The 25,328-nt window shown below is 34.0% G+C and overlaps 1 protein-coding gene across 11 annotated transcripts in view; it reads right to left on the bottom strand.

Moving 5' to 3' along the window:
- The window catches only part of LOC126751110 (uncharacterized), a 146,030-nt gene that overhangs the window by 13,228 nt on the left and 107,474 nt on the right, over positions 1-25,328 (bottom strand). The window contains exon 5 of one of the 11 annotated variants that reach the window (XM_050461082.1): positions 17,557-17,637. The exons of the other annotated variants lie outside the window; for them this stretch is intronic. The gene's annotated coding sequence lies outside the window, so the exon portion shown is untranslated. The remainder of the gene's footprint in view (positions 1-17,556; positions 17,638-25,328) is intronic. 11 annotated transcript variants of the gene reach the window in all.

Here is a 25,328-nt window from a genome sequence, read left to right as displayed (position 1 = left end):
GACTAAAATGGCTAATAAGCCGCCAGTGAGCACTCGTTCGTTGAGCACAATACTGGAGTAATTCGCTTATTTTCATTTTTCGCATGTGCTTTTTTTGCATAAATAAATACGAAGGTACGCAAATACATACGGACGCGAAGGCATTTATTTGATTGTGTAGGCACCACTTATTTATGCATGCATGTATGCAGGTGTGTGTGTGTGTGTGTGTGCGACGCGATTTAAGTGTGTTAAATGTGATAAATCGCTCAACTACACGACGATATCAACAGCTGTACTTATATGTATGGGCGCAACTGTATTGTAGAAAATAAACAAAGCACTTGCCATTGCAATTATTTTTTGGTGCGAAGATTTTGATAAGATAATATATATGAATGTTTGTATGTTTAAATATACATATGTATATTTATTCAGCATTTAATAGAGGTTGAATGAAAGAGAGTTTGATTGATGGAATTTATGCGGTTCCGATTTGTTAAGATGGTGTTAATTGAATTGCTGATGGATTTTGGCGTTTTGATATAGAAAATTTGGATTGCAAATTATACAGAATTTCTGATATTTTAATTGGTTAAGATATTGAAAGTATATACATTGGGAAAGAAAACAAGAAAAAACGTTAACTTTGGCTGCACCGAAGCTAATATACCCTTCACAGGTGCATTTATTTTAGTAACTATGTGTTCAGTTTGTATGGAAGCTACATATATGCTATAGTAATCCGATCTGAGCAATTTTTTCGGAGATTATATTATTACCTTAAGCAGTAATTCATGTCAAATTTCTTGAAGATACCACGTCAAATGCAAAAGTTTTCCATACGAGCCCTTAATTCCGATCGTTCGGTTTGTATGGCAGCTATATGCTATAGTGAGCCGATCTGAACAATTTCTTCCGATATTACATTATTTCTATGAACAATAACTCATACCAAATTTCGTGAAGATTTCCCATGCAAGCATTTGATTCCGATCATTCAGTTTGTATGGCAGCTATATGTTATAGTTAACCGATCTGAACAATTTCTTCGGAGATTACATTGTTGCTTTAGAAAATAATCTATACCAAATTTCGTGAAGATATATTGTCAAATGCAAAAGTTTTCCATACCAGAACTGTCCGATCGTTCAGTTTGTATGTTATAGTGGACCGATATCAGCAGTTCCGACAAATGCGCAGCTTCTTGAAGAGAAAATGACGTTTGCAAAATTTCAAAACGATATCTTGAAAACTGAGGGACTAGTTCGTATATATACAGACGGACAGACAGACAGACGGACATGGCTAAATCGACTCAGCTCAATATACTGATCATTTATAAAAAATTTCACCAACTAATTTTCGTTTCTCAAAAATAACCATCACATATTCAGAAAGATCACTTTTCAAACTTTAAAAATTTCTGCGACAAAGTTTGATTATCTCAATTAGGCGATTAAACATAGTGATTTGAAATTTGCAATTTTTTGAATAAAAATAAAAAAAGTTTCTGAGAATAATAGTTTTGTCGCGGGAATTTTTAAAGTTTGAAAACTGAACTTTCTGAATATTTGATGGTTATTTTTGAGAAAAGAAAATTAGTTGGTGAAATTTTAGTTTGAATGAAAAAACGAAAATTCCTATGTTAGATGTATGAGAACCTAAAAAAAATAGCAACCCCTTAGAGTTAAGCTACAGCGTCTGGCTTGAGGGAGGATTTTTTGTTTGTGAATCACTAACATTTGGGGGGGGGGGCGGTAAGAGTTAAAAAAAAAATTAAAAAAATTTTTTTGAAGCACCCTAATATACTTCTCTTTACAATGAATCCCCAATAATATTTAATTTACAATGTTAAAACTTTGAAAAAATTGATAAAGTAATTTGTTTTTTTGGGGTGCTCCTTAGCGGCGATTCCGTTAATATTCGTGTTCCGATATTATTCATAACTTTTGTAACATGACAGGTCGTTTTTAAAAATGCTTTTAGGCAAGGTATGAATATTTATTTTTATTATATATGTACATTACATCATTTAATGCGTAGTCTATTCTAAATTAAAATTTATTACGATCCAAATAACTTAATTATTCATAACATTTCCCCTCATTTGCATTGTAAACATTTCTGAGATTCGCATATTCAAGCATTTACTTGTATGTATTTTATTTGTAACATATACTCGAATATTTTACGGTTTTCGTACATATATGTATGTATATACTTACGTAAACGGTTGAAGTATATAAAAAAGATGTATGGATGGATTTTCAAAAATCTTTATATTAGGTATATAGGGGATAAAGGAAGTATTGACCCGATTCAAACCATTTTTGAGAAAAGAAACATTTTATCCGAGTTTCAGTAATATATCTCACAGATAGACCGATATTTTCGGCAAAAAGTCAACCATACGCACTGGGGTCCACTTATTCGAAATATGAGGACTTAAACAGTTGTGATACGATTTTGGCAATTTTTAGATTCGTTCATTGATGCTTGTTTTGTGTGCTGCGGGAAATCATATGTAATTTAAAAATATGCTATATGTGAAGTAGGCGTGGTTGCAGTCCCATTGCGGCCATTTTTGCAGTGTGCATAATGTTATGTACCAAATTTGGTTGAAATTGCTCGAGTTGAAATTGGTCGAGTATCATTAGTACCTAGTATCATTCTAGGTGTAAAAATTTAATGTCTCTGGCGTATTTATTTATTGATTTATTGGGTTTTTAGTAGTTTTTAAGAAAACCGTTATATGTGGGAGGGTGAAGTTATAATGCGATTTCTTCCATATTTTCCGGTCGGTATTGGTTTTTATAGGATTTGCCCATAGCGAGTTTCGTTATTGTGGTTTTAGTGGTTTAGTAGATACTTACATTAAACATATCAGACGGCGTGACTGCGCCTCTTTAGGTGCCACTTGCTGCTGCATTCCCTTGTGCCAAATTACAGTTTCATATCTTAATTGACAGGATTAATGACGTTTTGTGGGCATCACAGACAGACGAAAGGACAGACAGGCAGTCACTCGAAATTCAACTTGTCTCATCATCCGGATCATTATATATCTATCATTATATATGTATATACAACTCTTATATATAACTCCATATCTATCGCAATTAAAACTATTAAACTCTGTAGCAACATGTTGCAAGAGTATAAAAATCTTAGCAAAAATACCAATTAAGCAATAAAATCCCTTAACAATGTGTGATCTTAAAAGCTCATACAGAATGTGTTGAAGATTAACATTTTGTGGGTCAAAAAAAAGTAAAGAAATATACGTCATTAACTGCATAATGTTTGCTCACTTTGTTGTTTTTAAAATTATAAAAATTCTCATTTTAATTATAAGCAATAATGCAATTAAATCGAGGGTACATTGCTAACATACATACATATGTGTAATAATAATATGTATGAATAGAGTACTTATATAGTATAGACATACATATATACTATATGAGTTCATATTGCGTAAAGCAAACTCATTTTATCTTTATACATTCATAAATATTTTGCAAACGTTTATTGCTGGCATCGTGAGTGGGACGCGTGTGTTCTGGAATAAAAAATTTTACCAACCGCAAAGTTTGCTTCTAATCCTGAAGATTTGTGCAAATTTATGTCTGTATCCATACAAAAAACTTTAGAGACATGCTTTAATCGGTTGGCATGTGACCAAAAGTATTTGTGGGGTTTTCACATTCATCAAACGCATGCAGAATTATACATACATATACATATATATTTTTAGATGTATGTTTAAGTAGTAGAACATTGGTAAAAATATTTATATAGATTTCGCTATTTTACTGTGTATGATTTGACTTACATAATAATCAAAATCAAATAGTATGTATTCCATAACAGAATTCCAATATACGTTGAAAAAATGTTGCATTGGACGCAGGAAAACTCAACCGTGGTTGGTGTAATGTAATAAGTATTTACGGCGGAGTCAACTTTTGTATTGAGACGAGTTTGGCTAAAAGCTTCCCAAAAAAGGTGCTGGTTTACCGAAGTTGCCCTGCTAATGGCTTTGAGTTTTTGAAGTGTTCCACAGAAAACCTCAACGCCGTTAGAATAATAAAAATTTATTTAAAGTGTTTACTGAAGTCAGCTGAAATGCTTTATGGCTTATTATAGATTGATCATAGCAGACAACTGACACCAGACGCCAATCCAATAGAGAATATTTGGGCCTTATTGAAAGAAAACACGTAACGTGAACGAAAAGACTTCATTCGGCTAATCCAGCATACCTGGAGATCGCTTCCCGTGGAATACAAGTATATAGACAATTGAGGAGTAATTAAATAAATTAGGTTGCTTTAAATTTGTCTTTCGAACTATTCAAGACAAACGCGAGAGACTGGAGTCCTAAAACTAAAAAGTGATTGTTATAATAAACATCGAGTAGATAACTTGAGTAAAAAAAATTTTTTCCATCAAAGCGCCATAAAAAAGGGTAAAATGTACTTTCAAATTATTAAATAAATTATATTGGACGGTACGAAGATTGTCAAAATGTACTAAATTTACGACACTTATGTGCTAATTAAATTTGTGCTTTCGAACATTTATTTTTCACATCTAATTATTTTATAATGCTCCGATCCCGGAATTCCGGATTGCATGACTTAATGCATAAACAATTAATTCTGTTTTTGTATTTATTATTATATCTAATCATCAATTAATCAGTGCAAAATGCGATAATCTCGATGTGAGTACCAATTAATCACAACAAAAAAAGCTTGTTCACATGACTTTCATTTAAAAAAAAATAAGTAAAATGCTTTAAAGTACTTAGATAAGTAAATATAATGAAGATCTTGATTAATTAATAATGTTTTAGTTTGTTAATAAATGAAGTATATAATAATTGGCAAATATTTCTGTCATTCAAATTGATAACAAGCACCTTACAAATGCGATTTTTTGATTTTCAACTCACGAACCTGACATTTTTCGAAGGTTAAACAACATTAAGAAAATCAAGAGAATCCATCCACATGCATGCAAAACAACATGTGACATTACCAAGGAAAAATTGAGGAAGTAGACGCGTTGATATTCAACAACTATGTACATATTTAATATAGAATCAATTTTTACAAAAAAACATAATAATACAAGCTGACAAATAAATATGTACATAGCTCCGCTTAATCCTTACGAACAAAACCAAGTGATTCCGAAACAAATCATACAGTGCACCATAAACATGTGGGAACAGAAACAAGTCCATGGCAAACATTCATACATTGTTGAAAATTAGAATATAAATAAACCACATTCATACATTCGGCTAAATAAGGAGAATTGCAGCCAGAATTGCAGAGTTTTATGGGATTACATGGGCTTCCTAGGGTAAAAAACAGCCTATTTTCAACAAATTTTTTCTCACATAAAAAATGAAATATTGTATTCGAATTTTTTATTGTTACACATTATTAACAAAGAAGTTCTGAAAATTTTGGGAAAATTATTTTAAACTTGGCCATTGCGACGCCATATCCGGTGACCCCTCGCAAAACAGATCCACCCGTGTTGGCAGGATTACTTCCTAAAAGGCATCTACAGTGAAAAATAGGTGTTTTAATTAAAATTTTAACTTAGAACTTGGACGAAAGAAAACAAACTGAAAATGGGAATTTTGGCAGATATTTTTACAAAAAAAGAAATGAAAATTTCGCGAAATTTTTTTTTCATATAGTTGTAATCGAAAAAAAAATAATCCTTCGTCCAAGTTTTTAAGAATTGTATCTCGAAGACCTGTATAAAATTTCATGAAGATAGACCAGTTGAGTAGTTCTCGTGAAATCTTGCCAACTGACTTCAAAACACAAAACGCGTTTAAAGACGGCGCACTTAGCCTAGCGCACAAGTTTACAAGGCTCTCCGAAACTATTACTCAGATCAACTTTAATATTTTGGACAATATTCCCATGTAATTCCTTAGGATGGCTATTCGGGATCAATGATAGCGAAGAGAAACTATTGTAATTGCATTCCAACGTATCAGACAATTTTGGTAAATGGAACATACACACGGAAACCTTGGATCAAACAATATCAGTATGTATGTAAAACGCTTGAAAGAACACAATACACAGAAAGTCACGAAATTTTAGCTACATTTTATATGAAAAATAGCAAATAACCTATATTTCATCGAGAAATATATATATATATATATTCAGCAGAAACAATACTTGAACAGGAAAACTTCCAACTATACTGAGAAAAAAACATACAAAATACTTAGGCAGTAAAATAACATGCAATGTACTAGATGTAACATTAATTAACAAGAAACTATACAATTTATTGAAATAATGACAGTAATATGCACAGCAGGTAGGTAGAAAAAAAGAAGAAAAATACACCGAACTCACCCAAGAAATTAAAAGGCTGCGTAGCAATAGTGATAATAATAATACTAGAATATTTATTCCATATTTTAATTTTTAGCTTTCAGCTTTTTAAATATTTTAAGATTCAGCAAGCTTATTTTTTTGCTGAAAAAATCTTTGTCTGTCCGCTGTATACATATGCACGAAATATTTACGATTATTATAAAAATTAAAAATAAATAAATATTATATTATGGATTTAGAGTTTTTAATTTGTAGCTTTTTTCATTATGTACTCTAATAATAAGTGCCATTATCTTATCATTCCTACATCTCAGTGTCGCTTTAATTAAATATTTTTACTGCCCTTTATCATTAATGCTAAAAGTGTGGGCAAGTTATTAAAGTATAATCCAGACAGTTTTTTTGCAGTTCATATAATATAACGGTAAATTAATACTACTTCGAGGCAATCATATTTATGTGTTTATGTTGCTTACACGCAAATAACCTTTCGTGCGATTACGCATACTCGCCAAGTAGTCAGACATGACCTTTATGTAAGTACTGAGCTGAGGCGCAGCACAAATAACGGTGTAAAACAAAACGATGCAAAGCAAAGAGAAATGAGTTTAATTTCGAGCGCCTGCTTGTCTTCCTTATGCGGCACATTAAATTGAAGGCAATAATTCTCGATAAAATTGCGGGGAAATCAGTTGACTGTTTGGCTTGATTTTGGAAGTGACGAAGTACGCAAGACACACGACTTTGTTATCAGCATTTTATGATGCTCTTTTGTTTTAATGATATGTCATAAAGTGGCATTGTTACGCGATTTGTGTTTTGTAGAAGTACATAATATATTCTCCTAGATATAGTCAAGTGTTTGCGCACATTTGATTGACAGCAGCAGATTTTTGTGATTTACGTAGAATTTTTTTTTTTTCGAAATACCACCTATACTTAATAAAATTAAATAAATATATTTATTATAAATGAGTGATGCAGAAAAATATTGCTTTGTATTTGTCTATATCACTCCATGAGTGTGAAGTCATACGTGCAAACACAGAACTGCCATCAAATGTAATGTTGCACATTCGAATTCAAGGGAATCGATTGCGGTTTTAGTAAAGCTCTTTGTGATAAATTGAATGACTTATTTTCCGCAGAAATGGATTAATATTAATAGAACTTTGATATATTTCATACGAACCTATTTATCTTACTGCTAATAAGTTTTAATTTCCTATATTTATTTCAACAAAGTTCAAATAAATTATACTCTCAGCGACCGATCGTGGCCTTCTAGTTGTCGCAAAGACCTTATGAGCAAAAGCAAGCAAAAGTTTTCTGCATCGTTTCAGATGTTGCTTTCAGAAACATATTAACAAGACAACCCAAATTTTATTATCAGACGTCTAGTATTTGCCCCTTGTAAGATATTATTATTTGGCAGTATCTATCTCATTAGCCTTTCCAGATCTTCGAGATGAACAAATCCATTTCGAGGTCCCCTGCTTTTTTAAAGAAAAAACACGGAAGCTTCAAATTAAATGAAGAAGGTTTATTAACACTCAAAAGAATATTCTTTTTCATTTATTTTTTGAAGATTATCTCTTCCAAATATTGGCCGCGGCTACGTCTCAGATAGTTCATCCGTTGAGTCCAATTTTCGATTATTTGTTCGAGCATTTCGACGGGTAACTAGCGAATGACACGCGTGATATTTTGCTCCAAGACCTGAATCGAAGCGGGATGTTCGGGCTTTAGACTTTACATATCTCTACAGGAAAAAGTCTAACGGTGTGATATCATACGATCTTGGTGGACAATCGATCAGCCCAAAACATGAAATTATCTGCTCATCGAAGTGTTCTCTCAAAAAATCCATTGACTGATGCAAGGTTTGGGAAGTGACACCGTCTTGTTGAAACCAAAAGTCACGAGCTTCAACTTCAGGTATCAAACAGTTGGTTATCATGGTGCGATAACGGTCACTATTGACGTTTATGTTCTCACCGGCATCATTTTTGAAGTAATATAGACCGATGATTCCACCGCACTGCGGCAAACAGACCACACCAAACTATTGTTTTTTCTGGATGAAATGGGGGCTCTTGAATCTCTTCAGGTAGGACAGGTAGGCGGTATTTGAAAATGGGAAGGAAGAAATTGTGGATGGTTTAAGTGGACGGTCTAAAGAAAACGAAATTGGTGCAATGCCAAAAGGCTTGAGTTTGATCTTATCTGTTCCAGGTAATTTTTCCTGTTCGTAGACCTGTTGAAAATGCTCGGCCAAAAGAAATTAGGGACAACGAAGAGCTAATCGCTCTAACAGACTATGAACTTTGACGTAGTATGCCAGCGAATTAGTCCAAGATTAAGAGCCTAACGAGCAAAATACAATTTGCTCTATATTATTTGCTAATTCGATAGCAATTTTCAATAAATATAGCATTAATACAAAAGACGAAAATATATAAATATAGTATATGCATAGCATATGCACTCTGACAACATCTATATAAATAAATTCAAGATTAGCATATTGGTAATACCACAAGATCAACAATTCGCGACGGCACGAGACTGAATTTTATGCGCATTTATTCTGATAAACGACGTCGTATGTGCCTTCTGGTAGTGGTGTATTGACTCCTTGGACATGCGTGTGTATGTTTGATGCAGCAGCTGCACAACTCAACTCATTTGCTTATAAAACAACTAAATAAATCATAATCAAAAGTGAAAACCAACGCTTACATTTGTTTGCAATAATATTTTCTTGCAGCTTAGCACCCCATCGAGCAAACACTAACTGCCCATAAACATTCAACTTGTAAGCACTTGAGTATAAGCGATTAGAACGCGCCAATGTAACTGAGCAATTAAAATGCAAGACGACGTCAATCAGTTGTATGTCACCGATAGGAAGAACGTGCCAAACGAATACATGCATTTATATACTTATTATATATACACATATATGGTATGTATCTGTGCGCATGTGTGCATTCCGATATCAGAACGGATTTTGTGGCTCGAATCATGACCGCATGCGATCGCACGTGATATTGAGTCATTGCCGACGCGCGGAAAGCAGCAAAGGAGGAAATATGCAGCACGTACTTGCACTGCGGAAGTTAAGGCCTTTGTGCTAAGGACTTTGAGCTTTTGAAATTGGGCGTGCGCATACATTTTTTTGGGCTTATTCACATTTTTATGAAATTTTTTAAAGCATAGCTTATTTATGGCCGTGATCAGCGTGTCCGTGCTACGTGCGTGCGACTAACTGAAAGCTTATACATTTCTGCATACCCTTCTACATTCTTTTGTCGTAAAGTTTATGCTTTCTTGGGAATTACTCTTACTGATTTGTACTTATGAATTAAATTTTTTTATTTTTAAATTACCCATTGCTGCGACGAGAGCATCTGATAATTAAGATTAAGCGCTTGCATTTACGTTTTAGCATTGGCCTTGTTTTTTGCAGTCAATTAAGATATGAGTTTATATAATGTTTAGGTATTTATATCGCGGTTAGAAAATGTTTTCCTCATACTTTTGCTTTACTTGGAAAAGTGTATGTCTTTTTAATATAAACTAACCACAAACTAACTAATATTGCTTTTCTACTGAGTAATTGATTCTCTGGCAACACTTTGCTTCTAAGCTTTACTTAAAGTTATCAATTATGGTGAAATACTATTGTGAAATAAACTTAAAAATTAAAAAAGTAATAATAACTGTTATAATTGAAACCTTATGCTTAAGCATGATAAAACTATTCTTTTAATGTACAATAACAACTATAATAACATACATATATTCCTATGTTATAGTTTCGTTTTAACAAAGCGTTCCAAGAAATTGTCGCTAAAGTAACAATATGGTTCTAAACCAGCAAAATAAATTTTAATATTTTTTCAGGGTTAAGTTAAGCTAGTTTAAATAAAAGAATTCAATCGTAGGTTGTTCAAACACACCGTCGTTTAACTGCCACAGATTAATTTTGATTAATTTGTATTTTTATTTTATAAAAAAATCAAGAAAAAACAAATACAAAAGGTTCCAAACAGGAACTTGATTCCGATCGTTCAGTATGTTTGCTAATTATATGCTATAGTGATCCGATCTGAACAATTTCTTTGAAAATTACGTTATTGCCTTAGACAGTAGCCCATGCCAAACTTCGTGAATATATCATGTCAAATGAAAAAGTTTTCGGCACTATCACTTTGTTCGGATAGTTCAGTTTGTATGGCAGCTATATGCTATACTAGTCCAATATCGGGGGTTCCAACCAATGGGCAGCTTTTTAGGGAGAAAAGGACGTGTGCAAAATGTCATGGCTAAAGCGACACATCATCCTAATCATTTATATATATGTATATATATATATACTAGAGGACCCGCCCACGTTTTACTGTGGCTGATACATAGGTAGTACTACTAATACCATCTATATGATTTCTATTAGTTAGATTATAAGTATTAGTTAAGGAATAATTGCATTTTTTGTGAATCAAAAAGCATTTTGTGCGTTAAGAAAGAATTGGTTTTTGGGGTAAAAATACTACTTAATTTGGGCTGTGCATCAGTGAAATCAATCGAGTCCAATCGATTGTCAGCCTGGTGGACTGCATATTAAGAAACGGTTCTCAAGCGTGGAAAGACAAAAAATCGGCTGGCAAGGTTATGACATCAGTCTTGCAATGCTTCGAAAAGATTTCTGTATATCTCAAATTTTAATAGACCTTTTTATCAACACTTCAGTTATGACGCTATTCTTTTATGCCAGCTCTTTTGCAATTTTAAATCACCATTGTCAAAATACCTCCTCCAATAGTTAGCAGGTATGAAAAAATGTTATAGCTACCCATAGATGTATTGAATCACCCAATTTATTACTTAAGAACGAACAACTCTGTCCACGTTATGAAAACTTGTCTACAGATGTCGCCTTTTACTTTGGCATCGTTTTGTTTATTGCACGTTTACGCCAATTTAAGGTTTGAATATTGGATACTGCGATGGTAGCGCAATCTATCGGTCAAACATTCCAAAATTAGCAATTAATTACAAATGAAAAATTAATTAAAAAAAAACATTTTCCAGTGGACCAAATTGTGAATCTAAACCATTCACGAATCTCCGTGAACACACACAAAATTGCATCGAAATCGGTCCAGCCGTTTAGGAGCAGTTCAATTACAAACACACGGTCAGAAGATTTATATATATAAAGATTTTATTGAAATTCTGGCATCCCTGGGTGTTACAAACTTCGTGGCAAACTTAATGTACTTTATTCAGGGTATAAAACATTCTTTTAGTCATCAGATCTCACCTTTATCAAGCAGGGAAATGGTTAATAAAGAAATCGTATTCAGTATCTAAAAGGGATGCACTAAAATTTAAGCCAATGATGTTGAATAGAGACATCAATTCGACCACAGTATCAACGCTTGCTTTTTTGAATAAAATCAATTCTGTTATGTAACTGAAAAACTATACACATGTCTGTATTATGGGTTAGGTTAGATTAATCTGGTAGGCCAATAACCTACGTATAGACCAGTTTTCGTCCTTTGCGATACCATATGGTGTTCAGTTGCTAGGTCCAGGGGTAGTATGTAGTTATTTTTTAGAATGCCTGTGCTTGATGCGAATTTAGACAGACTCTGCCGCCTCACTATCGATACCTCCTCCAGTGTATCATACCGTGGGATAATTCGAGGCAATTGCACAAGAGATTCTCCTTTGTTATCCAGGTGCCCTGCTCTAGACATTTCCTGCAGTCTTCTAGTTCTGTCAGCCCATTCTGCGGTCGTGTGTCCTCACCATACAGTGACCAGTTATTATTCCCATCATGTTCCTACAGTCTCTTCTATCGAGCGCCAATAGTATTTTGTATACTTCCGATCTACCATTTTGCACATGACTTTTTTAGTTTTGTACTGAAGTAGCTCGCTCTATCGGGTTTTAATTATTTTTACCATGCTGCTGTGGCGATCGTCGTATAGAGAATGCATGGATTTCCCAATGTTAATTACGTTTTCGGATGTTAGGCGTAGACGATTCTTGGCAATATTGCCTTGATTGCTGCAACAGCAAAGACCTCAGCTTGAAATATACTGTAGTGATTCGGCCTTATTCCTAAGTCTGGACAGTACATTCCCGCACCTGTATTATAAGATATTCCTGTATATGATGTTTGACGCATAAATCTTTATGTAATTCTAATATAGAAATTCGATCCTTCCAATATTTGAGTTAAAAATAACTATATTAGACCAACACATGGCCTTGGTTTATTCGTTATTTTTCCTCTACTTCAAGAAATTTTTAATGAAAAAAATTCTGCGGATTAGCTTAGAGTAAGTGGAATCTACCATCAAAATTAATAAACAATCGTCTTGTGATAAAGCTGATTGAAAGAAATTAATCCAATTCGTGTACTTACAATTTAATTCCATAAAAATGGTTTCAATTTAGAACAATTCTTGATTGAGGCTACTAGTATTTAAACATATTCTTTCAAAATTCGGTTGGGAAAACGTTAAAAATTTTATTTTTAAATTTATTTTTAAATTTTTTTCCTTCTAATCTAATTAGCAAGCATTTCTCTCCCAAATAATAATAGGTACTAAGCTCCTTAGGATTAATCCATTCAAAAACACTTCTTCAGTGAATTTTGTCCATAAAATTGTTCGGATAAATAATGGCAGTTGTTGGATACAGGTGACATAATATGTAATTTGGACCATTTAAGAACGGAATAGAAAAAAGTTAGAATAGCATTTAAGTTCTATGTACGCAATGATTGCAAATTGCTTCTAATTAGACAAAAAACACACAGATAAATGCATACATTTTATTCACGTTTATAAGTAATTGAATATGTGTGTGCGTGAGTTGAGCCAAGTTGACTGAACTTCGCTTGCACAACTTCCTGCCGTCAACAGTTCTTTTCCGGTACAAAGTCAAGGCGGCGGCAGAGGAAAAGCACTTGGCTTAGGTCATTTCAATCTTGTTTATAAACAAATTATTTAGCAATTTTATGAGAGTAAATTAAAAGTGTTAAAATTGTTGTTGTACCGAGAAATTTTGTAGAATACATATAAAAAGTTAATTGTGTAAAAGTATAATAGAAAGCTGCTAATTTTTACTTATTTTGCGCAATACTATTGTTAACTTTCACACATTAGAATGACCTTTAAGGCGTTTTATTCTTTATGAAAAATAAAGAATAACATATTATTCATATATTCTTTATACGTTAGTACGCATATACATATGCATATACACATATTTTCGTTTTTCCCATCTACGTATTGTTATATTACTTATTTCTCTTTTTTTGTGAGAGCGCAATCCTCGTTAACACCTCTTTTCATTAATCCTGCATGCTTAGCTGATTTTATTCGTACTTATTTGCACTTATTTGCTCGCTGATTTGCCATGTTTGATAGAGTTAATAAATCGGTAAACATAAAAATTGCTTTTCATTCTCTGCAAAGTATAGTTGGAAAAATTCCACTCATTATAAGAAATTTCAATATTGGTTTTGACAAATTTTAACAGTTTTTTTTTTGTTGAAAACTACGTCAGGAGTTTAGCTTGAATGAATATAGTAAGTGAATGTACGCAAATAATGACTTTTTCATGCTGCTCTTGCTGAATTGCTGTCAAAACAACTAAAAAGTGGAACTAATTAATAGTCACTTTATTAATATTAGCAAACTATTAAGTAGATGTATAATAAATGCTAATCATTTTCATATTAAATGAGAAGTGTTAAAGCAAGTAATAAATATTTACAAAAAATACATAGAACTGGGGGACACACATAGTCACAAAGTGCCACCATTACTAGAAAAAAACGCTCTCTCAATTGTATTAAGATAACTCATATGTTAGTTATAATGGGAACCAAGAGAATTACTGATTAAATTCAACCAATTTTTGACATTCATGTCAGACATTCTATTAACAGAAAAGGGTTATCTCCGAATTTCTATAATATACACGGTTTGACCAATATTTTCGATAAAATGTTCGCAAAAAAAAACTGTGGTCCACATATTCGGTATCTGGGAGCATGAATAGTTTAGTCCGATTTCGACAATTTTTGATCATAAGGTGGCACACAAAAGCACTATTCGTGTAAATTTTTGTGTTGTTCGAGTTGTTCGTGTTGATTGGTTCTTGATTTGCATACTGGAAAGTGAAAGAATCAAATGGAGTTTAAGGTTATAGTCCGATTTCGCCTATTTTCACACTACTTAGCAAATTTGGTTGAAATCAGCCAAGCAGGTACCGAGATATAGGTATTCATCTAAATGTGAGCGGTGCTACATCCATCGTTCAAATTTAACAACGGCTGTTATGAAACACTCTCGTATCATCTTGGTTGTAAATATTTATCTATATATATATATATATATACTTTATATATTTTAATAAAATGTATGTATTTAACAAAAAAAATATATTTTTTTTATATTGTTTTTTTTTTATTTTTAACAAAACAGCTATATGGGAAGTGGGCGGAGTTATAAACCGAATTCACAACAGTTGAGTAGGGATGCCAAAAATATTTGCTCTCGGCGAGTTTGGTTATTATAGCTTAAATGATTGAGGAGATATGTACTTTAAACCTATTACAGAGCGAGACTACGCTCACTTTTACCTTTTACCTACTAGAATTAAATTCACATGTTTTTAATTAGCTCTAACCTAACAAAAGGCGGGTGTTTATATTTGACAGCTGTCGGATAATTAGTTTGTGACTCATATCATTTTGAGTGCAGCTTTTGTTAATGTGAAAAATGGATCAAAATCGATTTCGTGTGTAGTGCTTTTTTTGGGACAAAATACTGCTATCGTCAAGATTTGGATTGAGCAACATTATTTGAACTCTGTACCAGGGAAATCAGCCTTTGAAAATAACGACAAGTTGACGATTCGGAGCAGTATTTAGAGATGTCTAATCTAGATCCCAAATCGAGTTTTTGCGTCGATATGTAACAATGCATGAAACATTTCTCCATCATTTCACTCTGAAGTCCAGTCGACAATCATCCGAGTGAACTGCAAACGATGAGCACGCTCCAAAGCGTGGAAAAATGCAACAGTTGGCTGGCAAGGTTAAGGCGTCTGTATTTTGGAATGCGCATGGAGTAATTTTTATTGACTACCTTGAAAGAACCAGCAACAGTGACTATTACATAACGTTATTCGACCGTTTGAAGGACGAAATCGTCGAAAAACGACCGCATTTGAAGAAAAATAAAGTGCTTTTTCACCAAAACAATGCACCATGTCCCAGGTCGGTGAAAACGATGGCAAAACTCTATAAATTGGGCTTTGCATTCACCGTATTCTGCCGATCTGGCCACCAGCGACTGTTTCCTGTTCTCAGAGCTCAAAAGAGTGCTCGCTGGAAAGAAATATTCGTCGAATGAAGAGGTGTTCGCCGAAACTGAGGCCTATTTTGAAGCAAAAGAGAGATCGTACGTATATTAAAAAAATGGTATCTTAAAGTTGGAGGTCCGTTATAATCAGTGTATCACCCTTGTAGAGAATTATGTTGAATAAAAAAACGAATTTTGTCAAAAAACATGAGGGAAATTGTTCCCGATCTTGCCCCCGCAGTTCACTGTTCGTATGACAGTCTAAAATAGCTCGGTAGAAAATATATGTAACTGCATAGAAGTTTCAATAAAATCAAGCAAGATTGTTTAAAGTTATACTATTGTTACTGTTATATTACATTACAACTACATAGTTAACAGCTGTACATATGTATTGTGGTTTGAGGCGGACTTGCGACCTCTTTAAGAAATATGTTGTTAGCAATTATACACCGAAGTAGCAACAGTTTTGCATATAACAACATAAGCCACATACATATGTATATATTTAAGTAAATATATATGTGCGTGTATAGCAGTGCTGGTATCAACTTAGATCAAGCAGATGTTTTGCGCTTCACGCTGCTGTTACAGCCATCGAAATCATTGCAAAGAAGCGCTTAGGTGTGCTTCATCTGTTGTTCTTGTTGTTGTGCTAGTAACAGTTCCTTGTAGTTTTTTTCTGAACAACATTGTAGCGAGCGTAACCGTTAATTATCATCGCCAACTGATGGCATCCCCGTCCCCTCGTCAAATTTCATTTTTTGCTTTCCTTTGTCGCCATTAATTGCTGTTACGCGCTGCAAGCCGTGCATATTGTGACACATTTTCCGCCCCTCGGATGAAGTCAAAAGGTGAGTGAGAAAAAAAGAAGCAAAATGCTGTGAGTTTATTGTTGGCTGCTTTTGCAGCATCTTTGCTTTTTGCATTGTAAATAGTAACTGTTTGATGTCGGTTTTGCATCGCTCAATTAACCTGTAAAGCGGAATTGTCTTTGTTGTTGTTTTTATTTTTTTATTTGGGTTGTTTTTTTGTTTTCATTGTCGCGTTTCATAAATCGCCATTTTACGCTTTGTTGTGCGGTTGTCTTGTTGGCGCTGTTGTTGAGGTTGTTTTTGTTTTGTTTAAGTTTTCAACTACAAAATATTTGCATACAGAAGCCACTGCGTTGCGCTCTACGACGGCGACATATATCTTTCTAGCGTCTAGAGTCCGGCTGTTCGTCGCCGCTTTGCCCAATCGCACTTTGTGCCACTCAGCTTGGTGGCCGGTGTAATGTTGCAGGTGCAATATTGCTTTTTGTTCCTTTTTTATTGTTGTTGTCACACACACAATGCGCAGTAATCATTAATATTGCACAAAGCGCAGATATTGAGTATGAAAAGGAAAACTGAGGACGAGTAAGCGCAAAAAAAAATAAAAATTATAAAAAAGAAAAAAAAGAAAAATACACAGTTTGCCACATTTGTTCATTGTGTGCTTTGTAAGGTGGTGTTTGGATAAAGTTTACACAGGTTGTGTGATTTTTTGCTCATTTGCAGCGTTTTTGTGATTCGCCTTTCTGCCCATTAATTATTCAATTATTTTCATTTTATTTGTATTTGCGCCCTTTTATCAGTCACTCTTCCAATTAAAAACATTTATCATTGTGTTCAAGTCATGTTTATGTTGTTGCTATTGCGTAATTACAACGACGGCAGCAACATATATTCAACAAATTCGCAAAAATTCCACACAACTGCGTTGCCATCGTTGGCAGGTTGCTCGCTTAAGTCTTTTGATTTACTTACTTTTTCTCAGCGCATTGTCAGGCATCATCATACAGCTTTGTTTGTGGTTGCTGTACTTTTATATTTATGTGTTGCTGATTTCTTTTACAAAAATAACGTTTAAGAAATTATTTTTTTGTATTTGGTAGAAAATTTGTCTTCAATTTTGATTTACTACAATTTTTGTTTTTTTTTTTACTAATAATTATTCACGTTTTCGGTATTTATTGCTGACGACAAGTCGTATTTAACAACATCTACGAGAAAATAAATTAAAAATTCTTTAGAGTTGAAAAAACCTATCAATTAAGAGTGTTGCCACCTGAAAGGCTGCCAATTAGCATCGATTTTTATTTCGATAAAATTGATAAGATAAACGGATTATTATGCTATGTTTATAAAAGTAAAAGGACTTAAGAAAGATGTCTGTCTAAAACTACGGTCTATAACTTTGATAGGAGTTAACACATGCTTTAAAATTATTAAGTTGAATGAAATTAATGATATAAAATCTAGCACCTTTTAGAAACTCTGCGTTACCAAGAATTATTTTAAATAAAATCATTATTTTATATAATTAAGCGGTTACATGAGTTTACGGTTTAAAAAAATTTATTTTTTTATTGTCATATTAAATTCTACAACTCCTCTACGAGGGCTGCTATATATATTTCTGGCCTAATAATGAAAATAGGAATATTTATCAACGAAAATGATTTTATTGTTTTTCAAAATATTCTCCATCAAGATTTATACACTTTTGCATGCGCTCAAACCAATTTTCGAAGCACTTTTTCCACTCCGATTGAGACACCTCCAAAACATGGTTTTTGAATGCTTTAACAGCATCTTCTGGCGACGAAAATCGTTGACCACGCATTATTTTCTTGATGTGTGGGAATAAAAAGAAGTCATTGATTGCCAAGTCAGGGCTTTACGGCGGATGACCCATCAGTTCGACGTTTTGGCCGGTCAAAAAGGCGCTGGTTTGAGCCGATGTGTGAGAGCTCGTATTGTCATGGTGCACAATGATTCGTCATCTCTGGTTCGTTTTTCGAATTTCTCCGAAGACTTCAGGCAAACAAATGGTGGTGTACCACTCAGAATTGACCATCCTACGTTGCTCAAGCGGAACAGTCGCCACATGACCAGTTTTGCCGAAGAAACAGGCGACCATTTGCTTCGAAGTGCTTCTTCCATGAACAACTTTCGTTGGATTTGGCTCGTCTTGAAAGACCCACACGGTCGATTGCTGTTTTGTTTCGGGCTCATACGCATAGATACATGATTCGTCACCTGTGACGATCTCATAAACGTCTTTTGAAGCACCGCGATCATATTTTTTCAGCATTTCTTTACACCAATCCACACGAGTCTTTTTTTAAGCGATTGTCAAATTGTGCGGGATCCAACGAGAACAAATCTGCCAGGTGTTCATGCAATATCGAATGTATGCTGGTGGGAGAAATGCATAGGCATGCCTCTATTTGAAGGTATGTTACAGACGGTCTTGCATTATCAGTTCACGTACGGCATCGATGTTTTCTGGCAAAACGGCTGTTTTTGGACGACCTTCACGGAATTCGTCTTTGAGCGAGCGTCGGCCACGATTCAATTCGTTGTACCAGTTTTTCACAGTGCTATAGGATGGTGCTTCATAGCCATACAAAGATTTTAGTTCATCGATGCACTCTTGTCGTGATAATCCACGTCGAAAGTTGTGAAAAATGATCGCACGAAAATGTTCACGAGTTAATTCCATTTTTTGGCCGATATGAATTTTTTAATTCCCTGTAAATAAAACAATTCACGATTAAATGGCAAAACGTTCTGAGTGATGTTATGCTAAAAAATGTCAAACTTTCCAATGGAAATGTCAGATTGCACTTGGCAACACTTAGTGTTGCCCTAGGCCAGAAATATATATAGCAGGCTCTGTATTTTAATTCAAAATAAATTTTATAAAATATTAAGGTTTTCAATTTATAGAGTTCGACTGGTAATTAGCAATGAAATTAGTTTGCAAATTTCACGGACTACCATATCCTCAATTATTCCTTCGCGATTAATTAAAAAATACTTGTCAGCTTTGGTGTATCGTGTTTTCGATAACCGTAAAATATTGCAAAAAACAAGCACACATTTTCAATTTCGGCAGTTCGCCGCAATTTCATATTTCGTAGTTTTATAGTGACATTTATGTAGGTATATCTGTTATGTCTGTGTTTTGTGCATGTAGAAAAATGCACTGCAAATTAAAATTAGCAGCGCAAATAAAAAAGCACATTCACTTTATTAGCCGCTTCATTGCACTGTCCTAATTGCTTTTTGCTCTCTCACCAATGCCTTATTTTTTCGTTGGCGATTTGCTTTCTTTTCCAGCATTTCACCAGCTAGCAGTGAGAGAAATGCAATCACCCAATGCAAGTTGCTGATTTTTATTTGCATTTATCAAGTTTGCACTGTTGATTACTTTTTTGTTACAAAAAAATGTAAAATTTTTCTCACACCAAAACAAATTGCGGGGTTTTGCTGCAAAAGCTGTGCTGGCATCACATTTTCATGAATCTTAATTTTAAATGCTTTTGAAAAATTGCATTTAAATGCAATTTAATTTCTTAAAAATTATAGAGATAGCCTTGCAATCTTTAATTTAATCGATGAGTGTGAGAAAAATTGCCTGCACACCTCTTCATATTGCAAAGATTGGAAAAAATTAACCAAATGACTTTATATAGTACATATAAAGAGCAAAGTGTTAAACTCATTTGAAAGAAATAAAATATTTTGATGTAATAATTACGTTGCAAAGATAATAGAATAACAAATAAAAGCTTTAGAGTTGCCATATGTATGAAAATTTTCATAAACATTACAATATGTATATCAATTTGGAGAGCTTTGAAAAAGCATACAGTCGAACGCTTTTCATAGAAAAAGGAGATAGAAATCCAACAAGCAACAATTAAAGAAGTGGAAAATATCATTAATACTAGATTTAAGCCAAAAAGAGCTCCCGATTTCGACTTGGTGACTGCTAATGTTATAAAAAAACTAACGCGAAGAGCATTAAAAAAACTTACATCGATAATAAACGCTTGCTTAGATCTCAGATACGTCCCACTGTCATATGGAAGGTATCTGAAAGCATTACGGTAAAAAAACGCGGCAAAAGCGCACAGGAGCCTCGTCATATCGTCCAATCTCACTGTTGCTTATTTTGTCCAAACTACTTGAAGCTGTAATTGTAAGAAGACTTCAGAACATAATTGAAGAGAAGGGCCTTATACCAATTCATCAATTTGGGTTTAGATGGCAACATTCCACAATCGATCAAGTTCATCGAATAACAGATATATATAATAGATAATGCGATGAAAAGAAAAGAAAATTGCACAGCTGTTTTTCTTGACTTATGTATCTCAAGCGTTCGATAGAGTATGGCACCATAGCTTACTTCATAAATGAAGTTTTCTCTTTCCACAGCATCTAACTGAACTACTTGCCTCCTATCTTCCCCTATCCCTAACAGGGACAATCGTATACTACGTTACAGCCAATCGTTAAAGCCCATTTAGACATACAGAATTCAACTATGGGGATGCGCTGCACCGTTACACATCGTACCGGTGCAAAGATTCCAAAACAAAGTTCTGCGAAAAATTGTAAATGCCCCGTGGTACATACGAAATTCAGATCTACATCGTGATATCTGCATAAAAATGGTTCGGGAAGTCATTCGCGAAACGGCATCGAAACATGCTACAAGGTTACAAAATCACGTAAAGAGACTAAAAATAGCAAGCGCAGACTGAAAAGAACAACGTTTCATGACAAATAACAAATTTATAATATTGTTTTTAAAACAAAGTCTAGTTTTTGAATAAAGCTTCTTAATAAAGCTTTTATTGTTGTAGCTTAAATTAATTATGAAAAATATTGCTTGTTAGTTTACATTATCACTAGTTGCAATTTGAATGAAATGCAAAACCATATTCTTGTTACGTTTCAAAAACAAAAAAAAAACAACAAGAGATTCTGCAATGGGTGCCCTTGTATATTTCGGTATAGGATTTTTGAGAAAATCCCCCTAATGAAAAACATATTTGTTCTCTTATTGATTTTATAAGCAACTTTTCGCGCTCCTGAGAAACTACAACTTTCCAACTATATTTTCGCTCCTGCATCTCTACCGTACAAGTTATGCTAAGTTTTGAGCTACCAAGTTCGTTATTCCAATAGCGCTTATAATAACTACTTCACAGCAGCACACAGTGAAATGCGCATCACACGCTTACAAATTTCAAATGTACATACATATAAGTGAAATAAATTGGGCAAAACAAAGTAATATAAACAACAAAATATGACAGAAACGATAAAACAATATCAAAACAAGAAACGCCGCGAGAAAAATGAAGAAAAAACTAAAAATCCGCATTCTGTACATGCCTGAAATCGCAATTGTTTTCTCTTTAATGTACTTTCAATTTTAACATGAGGGTCTTAGCGCGCCACCTGAATACACTGGCGCTCTCACAGCAACTACCAAAAATTGTGTGCGAACTTTGCTGCTGCCCATTCACCGATTTTGCCAGCGAAGGGTTTTCACTTGGTGTGTATTATTTTTAAATTTTTTTATTTTTGTTTTTGAGGTTTTTTACATTTTTTGCTGGCGCTGTTGAGTGGTCATTATTTTGTATTAAAGACGGCATATATCTTTGTACTACATATGAATTACATATTGTACAAGTTTATGTACCAATGTATACTCGTTTATACAAATGTGTATCGGTATGTATAAAAAAGTGTGCACGATTTTTGGCTTGCCGTTCAACAATTGCAAAATTTAAGCAGTCAAGTGCTTGTAGGCTCGCAATCACAAGTGTCAACGTATGCTCATATGTGTATAGGTACTTGCCCCGGAGGAAAAATTACAGGTATAAGGAAAAGTGTTTTAATAGAATTCATACTGGGAAAGTAAAAATTGCTTTAAGACGTTATATACTGTTAGAATTTTCAAAAAATTGTTTTTTTTTTTAATTTTATTTTCTTAATATACATATATTTAAGAATACACACATAAAATTTCATATCGTTCCGGTGAATTCTTTCGAAGTTACACGCAAATTTTAAAAGACGTTTCAGAGTGCTTGGAAGTGCACTCCAAACTTTAAACGGGTCTCTCTCAAAATGGTGTTTTCAAAGTCGGTGACCAACATTACTCGAAAACAGCTGAGCCATTTGGTCTCAAATTTTAACATGAGCTTCTTAAATATATTTTTTAAATAATTTGAGACTTTTTCTCGCCGATAAATATTTTTTTATTAAAAACATTCAAGCCGAAATTTTGGTCCACAATTAATTTTTTTTTGAGAAACCGTCACTTTGTCAAAAAATTTTATGTTGCTTATTCCTTAGATTTGCTGTACAAGATTTAATATTACTTTAGAAACACCTGTTTGTTTGTTTTTTTAATTTCAGAGGATCCAGTTCATAGATATAGTGGTCACCACAAAACGTCTTTTTTGAGAGGAGCTGCCGGTGATCAGCTGAAGTTCATTTCCAAATAAATGTTTTCCCTAATACTAAGTCTTAAAATACAGTTAAAATAAATAAATAAATAAATAATTAATAAAAATTTTTCTCAGAAAACATTCTGGAATGTTCGCGTTTTTTCGGTCTTCTAAGTGTATATAACCCCTTAAGTAGACCGTTGAAATTATTTTTAAAGAGAATTTTTTAATGCCTTCAGTTTGATACCATTCAATAAAGCAGTTTATATCAGCAAATTAATTGAATACACATTTTTTTTAAATAGCAACTCTATAAAAAAATATTATTTACGTTTACTGTTTACTTTAGCTTACATTTGGAAATTTTTTTTAACTTAAAAAACTTTTGACTCGAAATTTAAAATAAATTTACAAATTCTTTGCCTCTAAATAAAAAAAATCTGTTACAAAAAAATCACAAATATTTATTTTTTATTTTTTTATATCCAGATCGATTAAATGTTTAATTCGCTGACGCTCTGATACTAAGAATATGACGGAATTCTGCTGCTAAGAAACCTTTTATAATAGACAAGAATTTTAATATGAATGGGAAGAAATCTTCATTCATATATTTACAAATGTACATGTTCGTACACATGTATGTAAATACTACTGAGCTCTGCACCTGAATTAGTTTGCTTTGAGCATTTTGAGAAGCTTAAAATTTCTCACGCTAGAATGGCACAGCGCCACAGATGCAGAATTTGATGTGTGGGTTTAGCTTAAAATATTTCGTAAACTGTTTGCTATGAAAAGACTAACCTAAATACAACCCAAAACTTAAAACAACAACAAATAAACACACTAGCGTAATTTATGCTCAGCGCTTGAGCACAATTTGTTTGCTTGCCTTATTTGCAGCCAAAATGGAAACAAAAACTCACTGGCGACTTATCCGGTTTGAAGAAAAATACTAAAAAAATAAATTTGCAACTAAATAAATCAAATCTGAATTGCTAAATTCACTAAAAGCGCAGACCGCACGAGAAAAAAACGCGAGAATATATGCAATCAACAAACAAGTGCAGAGCCAACAACAACAACAACACACGAAAACGCATATTTAGCCGAAAATGGATTTGGCAATTGCCAAAAGTGCACACAGCACGCAACGGAGGCAGTCGCCAAGAAGTGGGTCAACATTACGCTGGCCAAAAAGTGCGACTGTTGAGCCAAAAAACACGAACAAAAACCCAAATCAATTGAAGTGAAATGATACAGTAAAACAACTGCACCAGCGACGCGAAAGAGAACATGTTTTATAAGGTTTTTGTCTTTTTGCCACAACAAAAACAAAGCGTGCATGCATTCGTTTTCATAAAAGCGGTGGACGCTGCCGCAGGGCATTCCAAAGCGCGTTGCTCGGCGGCGCTGGGTGTCACAGCTCCCAAGAAGTGTTTACGTGCGAGTTGCCGTTGCAGCAACACACCTTTCCACTGACCAGTTTTCGCTGAATGACCAAACGTGCGGATATGCAATCCATTGGTAGCGGCAACAGCAGCAGCGGCGCGTTGCAACATGCCACGAAAACACACAGAGAAAAAATAAAATCGCGAAAATGCAAACAATTTCGAAAAATGGGCACAAAAAAAGAGAACGCAATGTCGCCGATTATTGCACGCGCAGTGGAAAATTGCTTTGCTTGCCAGCGGCGGGCGTGTTGTGTGCCAACAACATGTTGCACAGGCGCAATTGCCAGCAAAGTGGTATGCAACATGCGCCCATGTAGGAAATGTGGAGTCAAAAACGAAATAGGGCCATGTCAAAGGTTATATGTATAGGCGCGGGAAAACTGGGTTTGATGCATTTATCACGTCTTCATATGGTATAGCTATAGTGGTAAAAAAACATAAAAGCTTGAAGTATAATGTTAACAGTCAAAGTTTTAAATTATCCATGTTACCTTTCTACGGTTTAACTCGACAGAAGATCTTCAAATTCCATTCAAATAAAGTGGTTTTAAGCTCAGAGTCCCAATGTTCCCGAGTTGGAGTAGCAGATAATCAATCGAACATACTGTGTGAAAGATTAAAGCCCACCGTCAACAAACTGGTTGGACCTTATCAGTGTGCCTTTACGCCTGAAAAATCAACGACTGACCAGATATTCACCATGCGTCAAATCTTGGGAAAAGACCCATGGAAAAAGGATCGAAACACACCATCTGTTCGTTGATTTCAAAACTGCTTTTGACAGCACAAAAAGAAGCTGCCTTTATGCCGCTATGTCTGAATT

The sequence above is a fragment of the Bactrocera neohumeralis genome, chromosome 2, assembly GCF_024586455.1.
Source record: "Bactrocera neohumeralis isolate Rockhampton chromosome 2, APGP_CSIRO_Bneo_wtdbg2-racon-allhic-juicebox.fasta_v2, whole genome shotgun sequence".
Taxonomy (NCBI): domain Eukaryota; kingdom Metazoa; phylum Arthropoda; class Insecta; order Diptera; family Tephritidae; genus Bactrocera; species Bactrocera neohumeralis.
This window is presented reverse-complemented; position numbering and strand designations above follow the sequence as displayed.